A 22,322-nucleotide genomic window follows, 5' to 3' on the forward strand; every position below is an offset into this window, starting at 1 on the left:
CACAAGCCACAGTCGTTTGGAGCAAAGGATGGGGTTTCTGACACTGTCTTAAGGGCCAGGAAGGTCCAGGATCTGCCAAGGCCCGTGTTCTGCAGGGGGAGTGTTCTATGGAATTCAGGGTAGATGGAGCCATCGGTCCTCATTGAGTTCTATCCCTAGGCCCCACTGTGCAGACGAAGTCAGAAGGAACAATCCCTCATCCTACATGCCACATCCCTCCACTGAACTTGAAAGCGGATCAATTTTCCAAACATGAGGTGACTCTTGGTTGGAAATGGATGACACGCGGCTAGCCTTCCCTGAGTCAGTAGGATAAAGAAATCATTCTGTGGCATAGAATGAGGTGTGGCTCGTATCTTGAATCTCCATTTAAAACCAATGAAGATGGCCAGGCGCAGTGGTTCATGCCTGTCATTCCAGCACTTTGGGAAGCTATGGCAGGCAGATCACGAGTTCAGGATTGTGAGACCAGCCTGGCCAACATGATGAAACCCCATTTCTATTAAAATTACAAAAATTTAGCTGGGTGTGGTGGTGCGTGCCTGTAATCCTAGCTTCTCAGGAGGCTTAGGCAGGAGAATCACTGGAACCCAAAAGGCAAAGCCACTGTAACTCCAGCCTGGGGGACGGAGTGAGACTCCATCTCAGAAACAAACAAACAAAGCCAATGAATGTGTTTAACTCAAAGTGTCACGCTAGGGTCTATTGACAGGATACATTAAGCACCGGGGAAATGTCAGGGGATAGGTTGGAAACTATTTTGTGGCCTCAAGGGAGGGTTTGAGAGGTAGTCCCACAAACCTGACAGCCCAAGGAATCCCCTGAACTCAAGAAGCGATATTCACTACTAGTCTGTAGCCACCCATGCGGGATAATTGGGTTGTCTACAGAACTCCTCGTGAAACGGGCGGGCTCTCACTCCATTGAATGGAAATGGGAGAATCTGTTTCCTAGCATGCAGTGGCAGATGAACAATGATCCAGACACTCGCATGAGAAGAATGTCAAGCTGTACTCACACCACGTGGTTTTGTAACCTCCACCGTGTGTGCTAGTGGGGGGTGCTGTGGACAGAAGAGGGGAGAGAGTGGTGGTGTCTGGCATGTGCCAGAGACATGGGACATGGTTGGTTTTGTCAGAGTCTAGGGAACTCATCAAATGTCAGGATGTCTTGCCTTCTGCTCTGCTCTCCTCTCTGCCCTGCTCTCCACATCTTCACAGTGTAGTGGAGACGATGTAGGTGGAGGTTGCCGTCACATTGGACTAAGCAGAGGAAGGCTGCCCTCCTAGGAGTTTCCCTGGAGTGGGTGCCGTGGGCAGGCTCACAAGGATGCTGATGGTGACAGTGAGAGGGATGCATGGTGGAGGCCGCAGGCCAATGTAGAGGTAGGCATTTGACCTCTTTGTGGGTGGTCAGCTTTGTGGAGTCCCATGCATTCTTCCAGAGAGTCATTCAGTGCTAGCAATCATGGTCTCCAGGATCACAGTTCCCAGCAGAGGCACTTTTGTTCACACAGAATCCTGGGAAGGAAAGTTCTCAGCAGGCTTAGACCTCCTATCCGAGAAGCTGAAACAACTTCTGGGAGGTTTTCCAAAGAGTCAGTGGTTCCACAAGGGGACATGGGAGTTCTGGAAATTGAGAGAATTGTTTGGAGATATATATTTTAGACACAATGGACAGAGCTTGGTCACGAGCTGTTTAGGACATGGGGGATACAGATTGAGAAAACCCTCCTAGCTTCCTATGTGAAAAGAAGTACGATTTATTGAGACAGTATGTTTGGGTCACAGCTGAGGCAAGTGAAAACAAACCCAGATTTTAGGGTTGGATTTTCACTAGTATGTAATATCTATGAGATATCCAAGCCCAGAAATGAACTCTCCAATTCTGTACAGTTTTCTATATCGAAATCAAATCTGGGATTTCTAAAGTTAAGAATTCAGCCTTGGTAATAGATTAGATTAGATCTACCTGAGCCTATACTAGAAAAAAGACAGGGAGCGAAGAATAGGACAGAGAAAGAATGATACAAAAAGAGAGAGAGAGGCAGAGGGAAACAGAGGCACAAAAAAGAAAGAGAAAAAGAGAGAGAAATAGAGAAAGAGGGAGACAGATGGACAGAGAGAGAGAATGACAAAGAGAGACACACTGAGAGAGACAGAGAGACATGGATAAAGAAAGAATGACAGAGGACAGAAAGACAGACTGAGAGAAACAGAGACAGAAAGAGAGAGACACAGAGAGAGATGGAGAGAGAGATAGACAAGGAAAGAGTCAGAGTGAGAGAGACAGAGAGAGATAGAGACAGAGAGGGAGAGAGAGAGGGAGAGAGAGAGAGGAAGAGGAAGGGGGTACTCAAGAATTAACTACATGTATTTTCTAATGCTCTGATGCCATAAACGGTGGCCGGAGTATGCTTTGAAAACAAGAATATCAAAAGCAACAGCGGCAGCAGCAACACTCACTTACAGATTTTTAGAAAGTAAGATGTTATGAATTATAGTTTACATCAACTCGTTCTCACCATACGTTGAGAGATTTGCAAAAGTGCTAGTTAACAACAGAAGAAAACAGCAGTTAAAATGTCCTGGGGAAAATATACATCTTCCTAAAAATTGGTGAATTCTACTTCAGCTGTAAATAAACATGAAAAGGAAAAAACGCAAACAAAACAAAACAAGCAAACAAACACGGGCCAAAGCATTGTCTCGTGAAATCTTAAACCAGCAAAATGCTTTGTAGAAAGCATTTCTATTTTGGGCAAATACTAATAGGCCTAGGGTAGAGCTATGAGGCCCTTCCCATTTTGAAAATATGCTGGCCTGAGAGAGGAGAAAATAAAAAATAAAACATCCAGATAAAAGGTGATTGAGACCCAGCCCGGATGTAGCTTTCCTAGGGAGAGAGGCCTGAGGAGCAAAGGGGGAAAAAACTCATAACTGCAGTCTGCCCCACCTGCCGGTCCATTTGTCCACCTGGGTCAAGCTTTATGCCATTGATCCAAGCTGCCTCTAGGGAAGTGGGACTGTGCCGTCCCCATCTTCAAAAACTGTGGCCAATGAGTGAAGCCTGACCACCAATGTAAATGTCAGCCTCGTGAGAATGAGATCACTGGCGAGGGGTCGGGGAAAGGGAGAGAAGACGGAGGCACACCCGGGTGACTCTAGATCGTTTCCAAGCACGGTGTGGGAGTTGAGGGGGTTGGGGGAAACCCACCTAATGCTAAATTAAGGTAAAATGGCTTGGGGGTCAGGGTGGTGACTTAAAAATTAAAGTCACCCCACATAAAGCCAAAGTGGAAGAGCCTATTAGCATTAAAGAAACCAACACATGAAGAAAAAATAATGCGCTGATAAAAGAACAACAGGGGCCCCGCCAGGGCAGAAGTTCCCTAGAACGAGGGAGAGAGTGAGGAGCCTTCAGAAGGGAGGGAGGGAAGCCAGTTGCTCCAGGCTCTGTGAAGTCGGCCAGACCTCCCACCGTGCTACCTCGACTTTCAATAACAGAGGCCACTAGGTGATGCCTGAAGACAACCGATGCTTGCAAGTGTGAGACAGCACGGAAAGGAAAGGAATGATGCATCCTTCTGGGTCAGGGTGGAGGTTGGGGAGGAGGGGCGGAAGAGGCACACACCAGTCACTGGCCTCTTCCAGATCCCTCTCACATCAGGTTGTTTCCGGTCCCAGGGAGTACTCCCAGGCAATGCCCATGACAAGGCGACCACAGCCCCACCGAGGACACAGCCTACGTTTCTGCCCATGGAATCTTCTGGAACTTCCATTCCCCCAGAGAGAAAAGTGGACCACGGGGTCACGGGTGTGAGGATGGAGGCTAGGGCTGGATGTGGGGCCTATCTAAGGCCATTCCATAGCGTTTCAGGTTATACTCCAGACCCAGGACCTCAGAGTGTCTATACCTGTCACAGTGGAACAAAGTCCATGAAATCCACGCTCCCAGACACAGCATGGATTTCCCAGAGAGGACAGCTTATACCACATTCCCTCCTGTCCTGGGGCCAGTTTTCACTCCTGAAGTACCCATTTCTCAATCGTGTTCCCCAAAGGCCACTCTGTCGTGAATCAGTCAAAAATCTAGTTCGGTGAATCCCGGAGCATCCACATCCGACCAATAAGATCAGAGTCCGCACACTACACATCACTCCCAGCAGTGTCTCTCCACGAGAACATCACCGCCGTATTAGCCTGGCAGCCATACAGTGCCATTTACTAGAAATCACTCAAAAGTTTCACTCTTGTTGCCCAGGCTAGAGTTCAGTGGCACAACCTGGGCTCACTGCAACCTCTGCTTCCCAGGTTCAACCGATTTTCCTGCCTCAGACTCCTGAGTACAAAGGATTATAGGCATAACGCCACCACCCACGGTTAATTTTGTATTTTCAGTACACGCAAGATTTCTCCATATGTGTCTGGCTGGTTTCGAACTCCCGACCTCAGGTGATCCGCCCACCTCAGCCTCCCAAAGTGCTGGGATTGCAGGCATTAGCCACCGTGCCCCACCAAGTGCACAGAATTTTATGCCACAATAATGAGCTTTCTTCCTCATTGCCTTCACTAAGTAAGATTTTGTTTAACCGTTTATTTTTAAACTGAGGAGTTTGTCAGGGAAATACCAGAAGCAGACTCCACAAGAGACAGGGGGAAAAGTCTGAAAATGCCCCTTCCATCCAAGTGCAGTCCTGGCCTCGACCTCCCGAAATCATGCACCGAGTGGGGAAGCCCAGCATGGCCTGTCTGTCTAGATTTCTTTCATCCTCTCTAAGCATGGCACTCCTTCCTTTGGTGGAAGGTGCGGGGCCCTCCCCAGAATGGGGATACTCAAGACCTACAGTCAAACAAAACACACCCTGTGAAACTCAAGCATAGACATGGACAATTTCCCCATCCTCTTGGGGCCTTCGTTCTGTAGACCCCCGTGAAGACAGGTCCCAGAAACATGTCTGCCTATCCTTTTATTCATCTGCCTGTGACCAGTTGAGGTTTCAGATAAACATTCAGGGGGAGGAAGAGAAAGCACTCTCCCTGCCCCCACGTGATCTTTTTTGTGAGCAGTGAAAAATGACAGTCTCCCAAGGCAAAAGTCTCTAGATACCCTGATCCGTTTCTCCCTTCCCAGTGGGATTCTAACTTGGGGTGACACACAGTCTGCTAGCCACCAACAACAGCTGTGGTAACCACACCGTCTAAAAGCCAAGAAGATAGAAAACAAAACAAAACAAAACATAACTAGCTTACTTAACTGAGTAACTAGCGAGGAGAGGGAACTAAGGGAGTCAACCTATAGCAGAAATGACACACCATTCACAACATAAGGGCCACAGTGAAAGGTGGCAAACATGTGCTTTTAAAGGCTGAAATCTCGGCGGCTCACACCTGGCATTCCAGCATTTTGGGAGGGCCAGGAGACTTGAAGTCAGGAGTTCGAGACAAGCCTGGCCACCATGGCAAAACCCCGTCTCTACTAAAATTACCCAAATTAGCTGGTTTTGTCTGTGTGCATCTGTAATCCCAGCTACTGAAGACTGACGCATGAGAATCACTGGAACCTGGGAGGCAGAGGTTTCAGTAAGCCGAGATAGTGCCACTGCACCCCAGACTGCCCAGCAGAGAAAGAGACTCAGTCTCAAAAAAAAAAAAAAAAAAAAGGAAAAGACTACTGAAATGCCCGCCTGTCTTCCTTCCCTTTTCCCCTTTAGAACCTACGGTTATTTACAGTTTCTGATCCCTTAAGTGGCAGAATATGTTGCATGGGGCTAACTGTGGCTTTCTTACATTGCCACTGAATGTCCCCTATAAGGCCGGATAACCCCTGTCTCAGGTCAATGAGGTGGTGTTTGGTTTTGTTTCTCTCCATTTCTCGAAATTTATTTCTTGTTCAAGCATACATGTGCAAAATTGTTATATAAGTAACTTCTGACTGGGGGGTTCAGAGTGCAGATTATTTCATCACCTGGGTACTCAGTGCAATACCAGACGGTTTTCATGTTTTAATTTGAAACTGTCTCTCCTACCACTCCTCCTCCCTCAAGTAAGGCCCCATGTCTGTTGTCACCCTCTTTCTGCCCACATGTTCTCATTATGTAATTCCCACTTACAGATGAGAACATGCAGTATTTAGTTTATTGCTGGTTTCATATACAGTGATGGTGATAAAAGAGGCATGAGAGTAAATCAATCCTTAGGACACTCCCCTACATCCTCAGCACACACATCCCTCCCCACACACACTCTCACCCCTGGATCCCTTACTCAAGCCCAAGAAACAAAGAAAGACATAAAGTAAAGTAAGAGGTCAGCCTCCAAGGTGGTGGAGGTGGGTGATCTCAAAGGGTGAGCAAGTGGTGGGGTGTAGGGGATGTTGTGGCCAAGCTAGAAAAGGTGGGAGACTGAATTTCTATCCCCATCCCACCGCCCAGTCTTTGGGTGGGGTGGCTCCTGCAAAAGCTTCTGAATGGAGAGAAGCTTGAAGCAATGGAAGTCACCAGCTAGGAATTCAGGAAGGGAATAAAGCTTTGTGCATGTGAATGGGACTTTGGAAAACAGTACTGTGGCTTCCAAGGTGATGCTCCTCACCCCGCACAGAGCAAGACTCGAAAGAAAGAAAGAAAGAAAAGAAAGAAAGAAAGAAAGAAAGAAAAAAGAAAAATCAGTACACTAGTCATGGTTGTGATTACCGGGAGGCCAGGCAAATTGGCTCACACCCATCATTCCAGCACTCTGAAACGCTGGTACAGGAGGATTGCAATGATGTGATGAGACTCTGTAGAAAAAATTTAAAAATAATCTGGGCACAGTGGCGTGTGCCTGTGGTCCCAGTTACTTTACTCTGCAGGCTGAGGAGGAGGGATTGCTTGAGCTAACATGTGTCCAGGCTGCAGTGCATGAGCCATGCTGGTACCACTGCACTCCAGCCAGGATGACAGAGTGAGACGCTGTCTCTGAATCAATCAATCAATCAAATCACTGAAAGGACCTCTCTATTTCTTACTTTCAATGGATATCTCTTTAGGACAATTAGGCATGGTGGCTCATCCCAGCAATCCCAGCATTTAGGGGGGGCAAGGTGGGAAGATTAAAATAAAGAAAAAAAGAAAAAAAAGAAAAATGTGGGGGAAAGTGTATCTCCTTGTCTGGTGACCAAAATTACACAAACCCAACAAGGAAGGAACGTGTGTAGAATTCGGTAAATGCATCCTGTTTTCTTAAACTACTGTACAGTGTTGTCATCTTAAAGATGAGTGTGGCTGGGGGTGGGGGTGGCTCACGTCTGTAATCCCAGAACTTTGGGAGGCTGAAGTGGGTGGATCATGAGGCCAGGAGTTCAAGACAAGCCTGGCCAAGGTGGTGAAGCCATGTCTTTACTAAAAATACAATATCAGCAGGGTGCAGTGTTGGGAACCTGTAATCCCTGCTACTGGGGAGGCTGAGGCAGGAGAATCACTTGAACCCAGGAGGTGGGGGTTTCAGTGTGCCAAGATCAGGACACTACAATTTTGCTCCAGGTGACAGAGCAAGAATCCATCTCAAAAAAAAAAAAAAAAAAAAAAAAAAAAAGGATGGGTGGATCAGCCTGGCCAACATGGCTAATCCCCATTCATCTCTACTAAAAATGCAAATATCAACCAGGCATGGTGGCACACACCTGTGATCCCAGACACTCAGAAAACTGAGGCACAAGAATCACTTGAACCTGGGAGGCGGAGGAGCTCACACTAATGCATTCAAGCCTGGGTGACAGTGGGAGACTCCATCTCAAAAAAAAAAAAAAAAAAAAAAAAGATGGAAATTGTAGATCTCAGAGTTGACAAATGGGTAGATCCACTATTGGATGCACATGGGATGGTGGCCAAGTTTGAATTGCAGTTTTCTTTTTATTATTTTTCATTTTTATTTTTATTTTTATTTTTTATTTTTTTAGCTCTGTCACCAGGCTGGAGTGCTGTGGTGTGATGTCAGCTCACTGCAATCTTCGTATCCCCGGTTCAAGTGATTTTCCTACCTCAGCCCCCCGAGTAGCTGAATTTACAGGCACACGCCAACATTCCCAGCTAATTTTGTATTTTTAGTAGAGACAGAGTTTCACCATGTTGGTCAGGATGATCCTGATCTCCTGACCTCGTGATCTGCCCGCATTTGTTTCTTTCTCTCTTTCTTTCTTTCCTTCTTCCTTCCTTTCTTCCTTTCTTACTTTCCTTCTTTCTTTTCTGTATTTCTCACAGGATTGCCCAAGTTAGAGTGGGTCATGACTGACTGCAGTCTTAAACTTTCAGGCCTCAAGTGAGCTTCTCCTTTTCTCAGACTCCTGAGTAGCTGGGAGTACTGGAATGAACCACCACACCTAGCTAATCTTTTTATCATTTTTATTATTATTGTTATTTTGAGACAAGTTCTCACTCTAAACCTAGGCTGGAGAGCCGTGGCATAATTTCAGCTTACTGCAACCTCGGCCTCCCTGGTTCAAGCGACTCACCAACCCCAGCCTCCTGAGTTTTTGCCATGTTGGCCAAGGCTGGTCTCAAACTCTTGGCCTTAATTCCATGCACCTGTCTTGTCCTCCTGATGTGCTGGGATTACAGGCATGAGCCACTGCACCTAAATGAATTTTATCCACTCTGTCTCATATATTCTCAAAGAAATTGCTTGGAAGTAGATGCTAGCATAATCCCCAATGTGCATATATTTCAAGGCTGGAGAGACTTGAAACAGAGTGATTCTTTTATGGTCACAGAAATGAGAAGAAAATGAATTTTCTAATCCAGCTCTGTTCTCTCAAACCTGGGGCCCTGGCTGTATTTAGATATGTTCAGGGGGTAAGGGGCTGTGTGTTTGCATAATTGCATACAGATGAAGAGTTGACATGGGATAGGAAGGTGAGTAATCAGCAGCTGTGCAGAGACTTTGCATACATTTATAGAAGAAAAGGGCTCGGGGATGATGGAACCTTGAAGAACTAACACACTCCTCTTGTGAAACTTTGAAAACTAGACACCCACATTCTAGAGACAGCCCTGTACATAGCTCATTTCATGGGATATGCTTAAGAGAACACTATGTTCTTATTTCATGGTGACATTCGTAAGCTGTTGCCTTAGAAGGGTCCAAAGTGAGAGACTTTTAAAATAATACAGGTATTGGCTGAGCCCACATACTTGATATCTGTGTCCACTTGGCAAGAGGCACCCACAGGTAATGCAGTGTAGCCCAGAGCAGATATGTCCATGCCAGGCCTCTCTTGTCATCTAATCTGGGAAACCCCATCTGCCCCCCCATAACCATGTGTTGCATGGGGAATAGGAAGGGAGGGGGCTTTTCCTGACAGGTGCAGGTTGTCAGGTGTTGGAACTCTGGTGAGTCTGTCATGTCCACACCCAGGTCATGGCTGGTTGAATAAAAATTTGAGTGTTGGGGACCCAGTGTGGCTACTCAGATGTGAATCCCAAGGCTTTAGGTGTCCTCTGGTTTCTTCGTGTGCTGAGGGACTATGATGTTCCTATGTGCCTGATCTGGGGAACAGAATTTTTTTTTGAGACAAAATCTTACTTTGTCACCAGGCTGGAGTGCAGTGGCTCAATATCCACTCACTGTAAGCTCTGCTTCCTGGGTTCATGCCATTTTCCTGCCTCAGTCTCCCAAGTAGCTGGGACTACAGGCTCCTGCCACCACATTCAGCTATTTTTTTTTTGTATTTTTAATAGAGACACGGTTTCACCGTGTTAGCCAGGATGGTCTCAGTCCACTGACCTCGTGATCCACCCACCTCAGCCTCCCAAACTGCTGGAACTACAGGCGTGAGCCACCACACGCAGCTGGGAGCAAAATTTACAATGGGGATGTCACCTTGTGGTAAAAACAAGGGAGACCATTAACTTTTTTTCTTTTTTTTTTTTGGCTTGGCTTGGCTGCTGGGCATTCTCTTTAATGAAATGTGTCAAAATCAATGAGAAGCTGTGTGATGAGTTCAAGTCCCCATCACCTTGGACAAGGGGCAATTTCACCTTACCACCAAGAATGTCTCACAGAGAGCTATGGTGAGAACAGGCACATGGGAATGTCTACAGACAGGGGCCTGACAAGGCCAGGATGGGTCCAAAACCCAGACATAAATATGGACTGTCTCTGGGCTCTGTCTTAGAGCTTTTTTCTCAGAATGACCCAAAGTTCTGCTGCCAAAAATGTGGCCTTCATTAGTCCCAATGGCAACTTTGTTAGATGTAAATTCCCTGTTCATATACTTGTAGAAATACCAGAGGAGGCCTTTGTGTTGTTTTTACTTTACACTAGGCTATATTTATTCTTGTTGCTACAGTTTGTATTGTTTTAATTATTTACCCCAGTTATCATCTGTAGCAGGCAGCTTCACTGTATTGCCAGACTTTCTCTGAGACTTAAAAGCCACCACTATTCCTAGGGAGGTTTTTACACAAAAATAGGGAAGAGGTTACATGAAAAAGAGGTTACTTTGTTCCCTGCATTTGCCTGCAATGTGTCACCTCAGATAGCTCATCCCTGTAGGCCTTTAGTGTAGAAGCTGTGCTTTCACATGTCTTTGTAATGTTCTATAACAGAAGGTCATTCCCCAGAGTGGCTTAGCCTTTCAATGTTGGTAGAGCCTTCCATGATAACATTCTATTTTCATTTTAGCTGTAATGAAGAAAACTTCTCTGTGTGTCACGATTGGCTGTAGCAGTTTGCTTGGGCTTCCATAATCCAGTACCATGTACTGGAAACTGAGTTTCTCAATGGAAACTGAGTTTCTCATAATTCTGGAGGCTAGAAATTGAACAACAAGCTATTGGCTGAAGTGGTTTCTCTAATGCCTCTTTCTACTTGAGATTAATTGACCACCTTCTGTTTATGTTTTCAAAGGGTCTTCTCTTGAGCCTCTGTGTCTTTACTCTTTTTAAAAGGACTCCAGTCATGTTAGATTACGGTCCACTTTACTGAACTTACTTAATCATAGTCACCTCTTTAAAAATTATATGTCCAAACACACATTCACTCACAATTTGAGGCTAACTACATTATATATGCCTTAGAATGTCAACATATAGATATTAGAATATCAACATATAAATTTGGGAGAAGGGACACAATTAAGAACACGATATGTATTAATGGTAGATTGCCAGGAAACTGATTACTAGGTAAAAGGAAATACATGTGTAAAATTTTAAAAGCTTCAGCCATATAGATTTCCACAAAGTCTGTGGCAAGTACATTGTCATTGACAGTCCCTGAATAAAGCTGCTTCTCTGAACCCAGCCTCTCCTGGATAATAACATTCTTTTAATTTTCTGACAATCTCATGTCTGTGGTGCCAATAAAAACACATTGTTTCTTTTATTTCCATTTTTCCAACTGATATGTTTAAGTCACTTATTAGTTGTTATTTTAAATGTAGATATGGATTTTCTGTATTTGACTCTGTCATCAATCTTGCAGTCTCCCAGCAGTTATCTTCTTACCAGGTCTGAAAATGTTGTGTCTCTTTCTTAAGATTTTTTTTTAATATTAATGAAGGGAGGGCCAGGCATGGTGGCTCATGCCTGTAATCCCAGCACTTTGGGAGGCCGATGTGGGCAAATCACGAGGTCAGGAGATCGAGATCATCCTTGTTAACACGGTGAAACCTCGTCTCTAATAAAGATACAAAAAATTACCCGGGAGTAGTGGCAGGCTCCAGTAGTCCCAGCTACACAGGAAGCTGAGGCAGAAAAATGGCATGAACCCAGGAGGCTGAGCTTGCAGTGAACAGAGATCCTGCCACTGCACTCCAACCTGGGTGACAGTGCGAGACTCTGTCTCAAAAAAAAAAAAAAAAAGGAAGAAAAAGTTGTTGATTTAATTCTTTCTAAACTGTCTTGCCCTGTTCACTGTCTCCAAAATGGAGAGGAAATATGGCTTCTCCAGTTTCTTGCACTCAATGGCAGAAGCTTCTGTGTTTCAGGTAATTGAGAGGAAATTTCATGCAGCCCTCTCTGGAAGGTTCTTAGGTCTGACCCACGTGCTGTTCAGCAGCCATTTGAAATTGCATAGCATGTGTTTTCTAATCTCTACACTGAGGGCTTTTTGGAGAACTCAGTGTAAAAATGCACTTCATATAGGCTATTAATGCTGATGGATGCTGTTGCTTAACAGTTGACAAAATTACATGAGGATTTCTTGTAGCTAGTAGTGGTTAGATTACCCTCAAGCCCATATCAAAATTTTTAAAAAGTCTAAAATTTATTTGTCAGGGACATGCATGTCCTCCACATTCACAAGAAGGAATGTTTGTGGCCAGGTGCGGTGGCTCATGCCTGTCATCTCAGCATTGTGTGGGGCCAAGTCAGGCAGAGCACTTGAGGTCAGGAGTTCAAATGCAGTCTGAACAACATGGACATACCCCATTTCTACTAAAAATGCAAAATTAGTTGGACATGGAGACGTATGCCTGTAATCCAAGCTACTAAGGAGGCTGAGGCAAGAGAATCACTTGAACCTGGGAGGCAGAGGTTGCAGTGAGCTGAGATCGTGCCATTGAACTCCAGCCTGGGCAACAAGAGTGAAACCACATCCCCCCCGCCAAAAGAAAGGAATGTTTTGTACATTTACACACGACAGTTCTTTCTCCTTCTCAATATAGCATGGTGCATGTAGGAGTGGACTCCCAACTCCTGGCTTCAGAATGCTCAAAGACATGGTGGTGTACTTTGAATGACAGATTGGTTTGGCTGAGACCAACTGTAATAAAAGAAAATGAATCTTGAGAAAAGGTTTGTGAGAACTTCAGAATTTCTAGGCCAACCAGTTGTGTCAGATTCTCTCAGAACAAAGCCTCTCTGTAAAAACTGTGACCAGTGATTATATTAAATGGCCAAGTTTAATGGACATATATAATGTAATATAATATAATCAGCCAAAAATTACAACATATACAAAGTATTAGGGTAATATAAGAAAATAATATTAAAAAAATAAATACCCAGAAATCTACCCTAAAGAAATAGAGAGGTATAAATTACATACAAAATTTTAAAATAATTATCTAAATGGTGCTCAGTGAGCAAAATGTGAGCACAGACAATGAGATAAAATCAGGAAAATAAGAACATAAACAATAACATAAAAATATTAAAGAGCAAATTATGGAGTTGAAGAATATAAAAAGAAAAAAATGCCTGGGAAATTATCAAGCTTAAGTAAAAAACACAAAAATTAAAAAGTTCAACAAATTTTAATTAGAATAAACACAAAAAGATTCCTAATGAGAAAAATCATAAGCAAAGTTTTGAAAGTCACAGACTAGTAGATCATCTTGAAAGCCAAAAAAGAAAAGCTATGTGTCTTTTATATGGGTGCTTCTATGAGATAATCGGTGAATCTAGCTGCAGGAATCTTGCCAGCCAGAAGGGACATGGGTAATATTGTCAATGTGCTAAAAGAACAAATAATTTTAAGCAATAATACTATATCCAGATATACTATTTATCAAAATGAAGAAAAAGTAAAGTCTTTTTGTGATGACCACATACTGCAATAGCATATCACCACTAGGACTGCACTACCAGAAATGCTAAAGAGAGATTTTCTCATGACAAAAATGAAGTGATGATAAATAGCATCACAAAATTAGATGAAAGTACATAACTCTCTGGAAAAGAAATATGCAGGCACAAAAATAAGATTCTCATGCATTCAAATGATGGTTCATAAAACATATGTAATTATGAAATATAATTTAAAAAAGCCTAAAAATAAGTAAAAATATTTGTTAATGATATATAATTTAAAAAGATATTAGTGACATCAATAATATTAAGTTGAGGTGGATGGAAAGAGAAAGAATGTTTGTATGCAATTAAAATTAGTGTTACTGGCCAGGCATGGTGGCTCATGCCTGTAATCACAGCACATTAGGAGGGCGAGATGGGCAAATCATGAAGTCAGGAGATAGACACCAGCCTGCTCAACATTGTGAAACCCCCCGTCTCTACTAAAAATACAAAAAATTATCCAAGCATGGCGGTGGTGCCCTGTAATCCCAGGCCCTGGGGAGGCTGAGGCAGGAGAATCATTTGAACTCAGGAAGCAGAGGTTGCTGTGAGCTGACATCGCACCATTGCAGTCCAACCTGAGCAACAGTGTCAGACTCCATCTCCAAAAAAAAAAAAAAAAGTTTTATGAAATCCCCATGGTAACCGCAAGAAAAATATTTACAGAGATACACACAGCACACAAATACATTAAAGCATGTCACTACAAAAATCAACACAAAAGGTAAGATTAAAAGGAGTGGGTAAAGTGGACCACATAGCTATAAATATCAGATTAAATAATGACAATAAGTTCTTCAATTTCAAAAACATAACTTTATATTTATGAACTTAACTTCTCAATCAAAACATGTAAATTGAAGAGAGGGATTAATAAACAACAACAACAACAACAGCAACAACTTTATCCTCTCCGTAATTGACTCACTTTAGTTTTAATATCAAAACTAGGCTGAAAGTAGTAAGATCAAAATCGACTTTTGATGTAAATGGAAATCAAATGAGAGCAGTGCTGGTCACATCTATGTTAGGCAGAACACATTTTAGTCATAGTTCATGAAACAAACTTTAAGTCAGCTGGGCATGGTGGCTCATGCCTGTAATCCCAACATTTTGAAAGGCCAAGGTTGGCGGATGACGAGATCAGGAGATGGAAACTATCCTGGCTAACACGGTGAAATCTCACCTCTACTAAAAATACAAAAAGATAGCTAGGAGTGGTTGTGGGCACCTGTAGTCTCAGCTACCCAAGAGGAAAGGCAGGAGAATGGCGTGAACCCAGCAGACGGAGCTTGCAGTGAGCTGAGATTGTGCCACTACACTCCAGCCTGGGCAATAGAGTGAGACTGTTTCTCAAAAATAAAAATAAACTTTTAGTCTAAACTGTCACAGAAGACAAGGAAGGCCATTAAATAATAATAAGAGGGCTCATTCACTTAGAACTTATGAAATTTTATTATATATATGTGTCTGTATATATATATACATAAATATTTCACACCAGTGTTTCCAAATGCACAAAGCAAACATTGAAATAATTATTACAATAGACAGAAAAATAATAATAGTAGAATACTTTAATTCAAATTTTAAATAATAAATAGTAAAGCTAGCCTAAATATTAATAAGGAAACAGAAATTATGAAAACATTAGAAAAAAATTAGACCTAATGAGAATATACAGAATACACAACAACAGAACACAATTTTCTCAATAGTTCATAAAACATTCTCCTAGGTACACCACCTATGAGGCCACAAAACAAGACTTCACAATTTTTTAAGAATAGAAATCTTAAAGACTATTATTTCTGATCAAAATGGAATAAAACTAGAAATCAACAACAGAAGAAAACAAAAATATCAGCACAAATGGAAATTAAACAACTCACTTTTGAGCATGATTGTGTTCAAAGTTTGTAAGGCTTCATCTTGTGAAAATATTCATACTTCCTAGTGAACTGCAGATTCAATGCAATCCCTTTTAAATTAACTTTTTTTTTTTTAAGAAATAGAAAAAATAACCAACAAATTATATGGAATCTCAAGGGATAAAAAAGAGCCCAAAAATGTTTTAAAAAAGAAATAATGTTATTGGTGTCACCTTTTCTTATTTTAAAGCACATTACAAAGCTACAGTAATAAAAATAGTTTTGTTGTAGCATAAAGACAGAAGTTTTCCAATAAAACACAATGTAGCACAGATGAAAACCTTGCACATATGAGCAAATAGTTACTGGAACACCTATACATATTGAAACATTATTCACAAAGGCAAATATTTGAAAGCAAAAAAAACTTTCCTCACCAAATAAATGAATAAATACAATTTGTGATATAAAAGTAATGGAAAACTACTCAGCCTTTAAGAGGAGAAAATCTTGAAACATCCAAAATAAAGATAAAACTTGAGCACATGATGCTAAGTAAACTTAGCCACAATAAAACAGATACTCTATGATTCCACTTACATGTAATATCTAAAGTATTGAAATGGTTTTCATCAGGAGCCAGGTGCTAAAATAAAAATGGGTATTATTTATTTATATTGAGCTTTAGTTTTGCAACAGAAAAAAGTTCTACAGATATGTTTCATAGCAATGTAAATATACTCAACATGGCTAAACTGTATAAGAAATATATTTAAGATTCTCAACTTTATGTTATGTATTTTTACTACAATTAAAATTAACAACAACACCTAAGGGCAGGTGGCTCAGGTCTGTAATCCCAACACTCTGGGAGGCCAAGGTATTCACAACACTTGAGATTAAAAATTCAAGATCAGCCTGGCCCCATTTCTACTAAAAATACAAAACTTAGCCAGGCATGGTGCATGCCTTTAATCCCAGCTATTCTGGAGGCTGAAGCAAGAGAATTGCTTTAACTGGGGAGGTGGAGGTTGCATTGAGCTGAGATTGTGCCACTGCACTTTGGGTGACAGAGCAAGACTCTGTCTTAAAAATAAATAAGACAGCTAACAGAGATAGAGCTACAAACTTTCTAAAAATTTACCATCAAACCACAAAACAGTTTCTTTCACACAAAGATATTATAAGATAAAGATGTTGAAATTAAGACAATTTCCATGAATATCACCTAGACAGAATCAATTGTTGGCCACCAGCCAAGAAGAAAAATATACAAATCATAAACAAAATAGTGGTAATGTTTAAACACACAAACACTTAGATAATTATATTGACAAAGGAAGTAGACCTGATTCATAGTTGACTTTTACCTCACACTGTATTAAGATGTACAGAGTTGACAATTGTCATACAAAATTATAGAATATAAATTAAAACTAAAAACAGTAAACTGACGTACGGTGGCCTGCCCTAAAAAAAGAAACAGATACAAAATTGCAAACAAAGTTGAAATTAACATTAACCCCCAAAATTCTGATTTGAATACTGCAATTCAAAAACATAATAAATAGGTAGAAACTAGAAACACAACTGATGTGAGGCAGCCTACTCTGAAAAATACAGAAATATAAAATACAAAATTAATGAAGAGCAACTTTAACCCATAAAATCCTCAATAAACAAAGAAAAAATTCTAGATAACTACAATTTTCAACTCTAACTGTGCATCCATTAAAAGCATTAATTTTGAATTGTTTCATACAGTCAAGGCAACAACATTTCAAAGAAAACCCATCATAATTATTTATAAGGAGCTTTGATGAGAAAGTTTTAAAAAAAGCATTTAAGTAATACTAAAGAAACTTTTAAATAATGCTACTGATACATTGATTTGTTGCTGCTTTGTTTTCCCTTTTTTTTATTTTATTTTATTATTATTATTATTATTATTATTATTATACTTTAGGTTTTATGGTAAATGTGTGCAATGTGCAGGTAAGTTACAGATGTATACATGTGCCATGCTGGTGCGCTGCACCCACCAACTCGTCATCTAGCATTAGGTATATCTCCCAATGCTATCCCTCCCCCCTCCCCCCACCCCACAACAGTCCCCAGAGTGTGATGTTCCCCTTCCTGTGTCCATGTGTTCTCATTGTTCAATTCCCACCTATGAGTGAGAATATGCAGTGTTTGGTTTTTTCTTCTTGCGATAGTTTACTGAGAATGATGATTTCCAATTTCATCCATGTCCCTACAAAGGACGTGAACTCATCATTTTTTATGGCTGCATAGTATTCCATGGTGTATATGTGCCACACTTTCTTAATCCAGTCTATCATTGTTGGACATTTGGGTTGGTTCCAAGTCTTTGCTATTGTGAATAATGCTGCAATAAACATACGTGTGCATGTGTCTTTATAGCAGCATGATTTATAGTCCTTTGGGTATATACCCAGTAATGGGATGGCTGGGTCGAATGGAATTTCTAGTTCTAGATCCCTGAGGAATCGCCACACTGACTTCCACATGGGTTGAACTAGTTTACAGTCCCACCAACAGTGGAAAAGTGTTCCTATTTCTCCACATCCTCTCCAGCACCTGTTGTTTCCTGACTTTTTAATGATTGCCATTCTAACTGGTGTGAGATGGTATCTCATTGTGGATTTGATTTGCATTTCTCTGATGGCCAGTGATGGTGAGCATTTTTTCATGTGTTTTTTGGCTGCATAAATGTCTTCTTTTGAGAAGTGTCTGTTCATGTCCTTTGCCCACTTTTTGATGGGGTTGTTTGTTTTTTTCTTGTAAATTTGTTGGAGTTCATTGTAGATTCTGGATATTAGCCCTTTGTCAGATGAGTAGGTTGCGAAAATTTTCTCCCATTTTGTAGGTTGCCTGTTCACTCTGATGGTAGTTTCTGAGGCCAGCATCATCCTGATACCAAAGCCTGGCAGAGACACAACAAAAAAAGAGAATTTTAGACCAATATCCTTGATGAACATTGATGCAAAAATCCTCAATAAAATACTGGCAAACAGAATCCAGCAGCACATCAAAAAGCTTATCCACCATGATCAAGGGGGCTTCATCCCTGGGATGCAAGGCTGGTTCAATATACGCAAATCAATAAATGTAATCCAGCATATAAACAGAACCAAAGACAAAAACCACATGATTATCTCAATAGATGCAGAAAAGGCCTTTGACAAAATTCAACAACCCTTCATGCTAAAAACTCTCAAGAAATTAGGAATTGATGGGACGTATCTCAAAATAATAAGAGCTATTTATGACAAACCCACAGCCAATATCATACTGAATGGGCAAAAACTGGAAGCATTCCCTTTGAAAACTGGCACAAGACAGGGATGCCCTCTCTCACCACTTCTATTCAACATAGTGTTGGAAGTTCTGGCCAGGGCAATTAGGCAGGAGAAGGAAATCAAGGGTATTCAATTAGGAAAAGAGGAAGTCAAATTGTCCCTGTTTGCAGATGACATGATAGTATATCTAGAAAACCCCATTGTCTCAGCCCAAAATCTCCTTAAGCTGATAAGCAACTTCAGCAAAGTCTCAGGATACAAAATCAGTGTGCAAAAATCACAAGCATTCTTATACATCAATAACAGACAAACAGAGAGCCAAATCATGAGTGAACTCCCATTCACAATTGCTTCAAAGAGAATAAAATACCTAGGAATCCAACTTACAAGGGATGTGAAAGACCTCTTCAAGGAGAACTACAAACCACTGCTCAAGGAAATAAAAGAGGATACAAACAAATGGAAGAACATTCCATGCTCATGGGTAGGAAGAATCAATATCATGAAAATGGCCATCCTTCCCAAGGTAATTTTCAGATTCAATGCCATCCCCATCAAGCTACCAATGACTTTCTTCACAGAATTGGAAAAAACTACTTTAAAGTTCATATGGAACCAAAAAAGAGCCTGCATCGCCATGTCAATCCTAAGCCAAAAGAACAAAGCTGGAGGCATCACACTACCTGACTTCAAACTATACTACAAGGCTACAGTAACCAAAACAGCATGGTACTGGTACCAAAACAGAGATATAGATCAATGGAACAGAACAGAGCCGTCAGAAATAATGCCACATATCTACAACTATCTGATCTTTGACAAACCTGACAAAAACAAGAAATGGGGAAAGGATTCCCTATTTAATAAATGGTGCTGGGAAAACTGGTTAGCCATATGTAGAAAGCTGAAACTGGATCCCTTCCTTACACCTTATACAAAAATCAATTCAAGATGGATTAAAGACTTAAATGTTAGACCTAAAACCATAAAAACCCTAGAAGAAAACCTAGGCATTACCATTCAGGAAATAGGCATGGGCAAGGACTTCATGTCTAAAACACCAAAAGCAATGGCAAGAAAAGCCAAAATTGACAAATGGGATCTAATTAAACTCAAGAGCTTTTTTTTTTTTTTGAGATAGAGTTTTACTCTAGTTTCCCAGGCTGGAGGGCAATGATCTCATCTCGCCACAACCTCCACCTCCCAGGTTCAAGCTACTCTCCTGCCTCAGCCTCCTGAGCAGCTGGAATTACAGACATGTGCCACCACACTCAGCTAATTTTGTATTTCTAGTACAGATGGGGTTTCTCCATGTTGATCAGGCTGCTTGTCTCAAACTTCTGACCTCACGTGATCCACTTGGCTTGGCCTCCCAAAGTGCTGGGATTACAGGTATAAGCCACCATGCCCGGCCCTTTGCTGCTTTTCTCACAAAATAATAAGGCTGTAATCTAGCCTTTAGAAGAAAAGTCTTACATTTCTAGATATAATAATTATATATATTTTAAATACAGTATAAAGAATTGATATATAAAATAAAATTGGGAATAAGTTTTGCTCTTATTCAGGTAAAAGTTGAGGAAACTGGAAGAAAATGCTAGTAATAACATTGTGCCTAATGTCAATGAAACTTACAAGACAAATATTTTAATAAGTTACATAATTATATACAATATATATATTTGAGAATGATTCATTGTTTTATTTATGTATTCATTTTTTGAGGCAGAGTCTCACTGCTGCCCAGGCTGGTGTGCAATGGAAGGATCTTGGCTCATTGCAAACTCCACCTCCCAGTTTCAAGTGATTCTCTTTCCTCAGCCTCCCAAGTAACTATGATTAAAGGTGCATGCCACCACACCTGGCTAATTTTTGTACTTTTAGTAGAGTTGGGGTTTCACTATGTTGGCCAGGCTGGTCTCAAACTTTTGGCCTCATGATTTGCCCACCTCTGCCTCCCAAAATGCTGGGATTAAATGCATGAGCCACCATGCCAGGCCTTGAGCATGCTATTGTAGAACTGAAACTTAAGATTACAGACAAATTACAGACATATGACAATTCAGAAAGTGACAACACAGTGATGATAATCTTAATGTTAAAGAAGACAGAATCACAAAATAATAAGTGAGAAATAAGGTAATAATTGGAAATTCAATGTATGTAGAGCAATGTTCTAATTTCCCCAATGGGAAAAGTTTTTGTAAGAAATCCATAAAATGAATACATACAATAAACCATATTACATTACAGTAGATACTATTGGCATGTAGAGTTTAAATTTTTAAGATTAGGTCCTGATAAGAAAATAGAATTCTCCATAAAATAATTTTCTTATATTTAACAAGATACTTTTGCACATAAAGATTTTCCATCAACTTTTTTGTAGAATTATGTTTTAAACCTTCATAGGATGTGAAATTATAAAGCAGAAACGTGTCATCTCTCTCTAGTGTTCCTGAAATTTCATTTTTTATTGTATAATCCCATTTATATGAAATATCCAGAATATGCAAATCCATAGAGACAGAAAGCAGACTAGTAACTGCAAAGGGATGAGTAGGAAAGAATTGAGAGTGACTGCTAAAGCATATAGGATTTTCCTTTATCATCACTGCCTCCCCCACTGTGGTGACAGTCATAACCTTGCTAGTAAGCTAAAAATCAATGGATTGTATATTTCATTTGTTTGTTTTTAGAGTCTAAAGTCTCACTATGTTGCCTAGGCTGTTCTTGAACTCCTGCCTCAAGCAATTCTCCACCTCAGTCTCCCCAGCTGCTGGGATTATGGGCATAAGCCACCATATCCAGTTCTGAATCACTTCAAAATTGTAAATTTTATTGTATGATATGTATATCTCAGCTAAAAATAAAAGAGAACAGTGAGTTCTGTACTGATATGATATAATCTACAAATATATTAATTAAAAAATGAGAGGTACAGAATAGTGTGTGCCATGTACTACTATATTCTTAAAAAAATTATACACATATATATATATACACTGTCCTGGCATAAAACCTCTCAAAAGACATATGGGAAACCAGTAACATTATTTCCTAAAGCGAAGGATCCTGGAGTGCCTGTGGATATTGTGGTCTGGAAGGGAGACCTAACTTTTCAACGTGCTCTTTTGTACCTTTTAAATTTTGTATAGAGTACTACACTTCCATTATTTTTTTAATTTATGGAAAGAAAAAAGGAATACTCTGATGCTTTCTCTTTAGTCTTTGGTTTTATTTTAAGAGATCATCTGCATTTTTTTCTGTAATAAACTTAACATATCCACCCATTTTGTCAGATTTATTTATTCCTTAGTGATATGTTTTAAAAGTACAGTTTTTGTCTCAATCCTTAATAATATTATATTCATTGTATTTCAGGTGTTTGGGTTTCTCATGGAGAAAAAGAAACACAGGCATAAACCTCTATATTATCCACCTGCTAGTCCTGCACATGATTTGAATAAAGTGTTACTGATACTTGAACAATTTCTATGATGTCGGCAGAGTAATATCAACAAGAATCATTATAAAGTAGCTGGCCTTATAAGTCAAGAGTTATGATATTTGACC

This window comes from Pongo abelii, chromosome Y, assembly GCF_028885655.2.
Source record: "Pongo abelii isolate AG06213 chromosome Y, NHGRI_mPonAbe1-v2.0_pri, whole genome shotgun sequence".
In the NCBI taxonomy this organism is placed as follows: Eukaryota; Metazoa; Chordata; class Mammalia; order Primates; family Hominidae; genus Pongo; species Pongo abelii.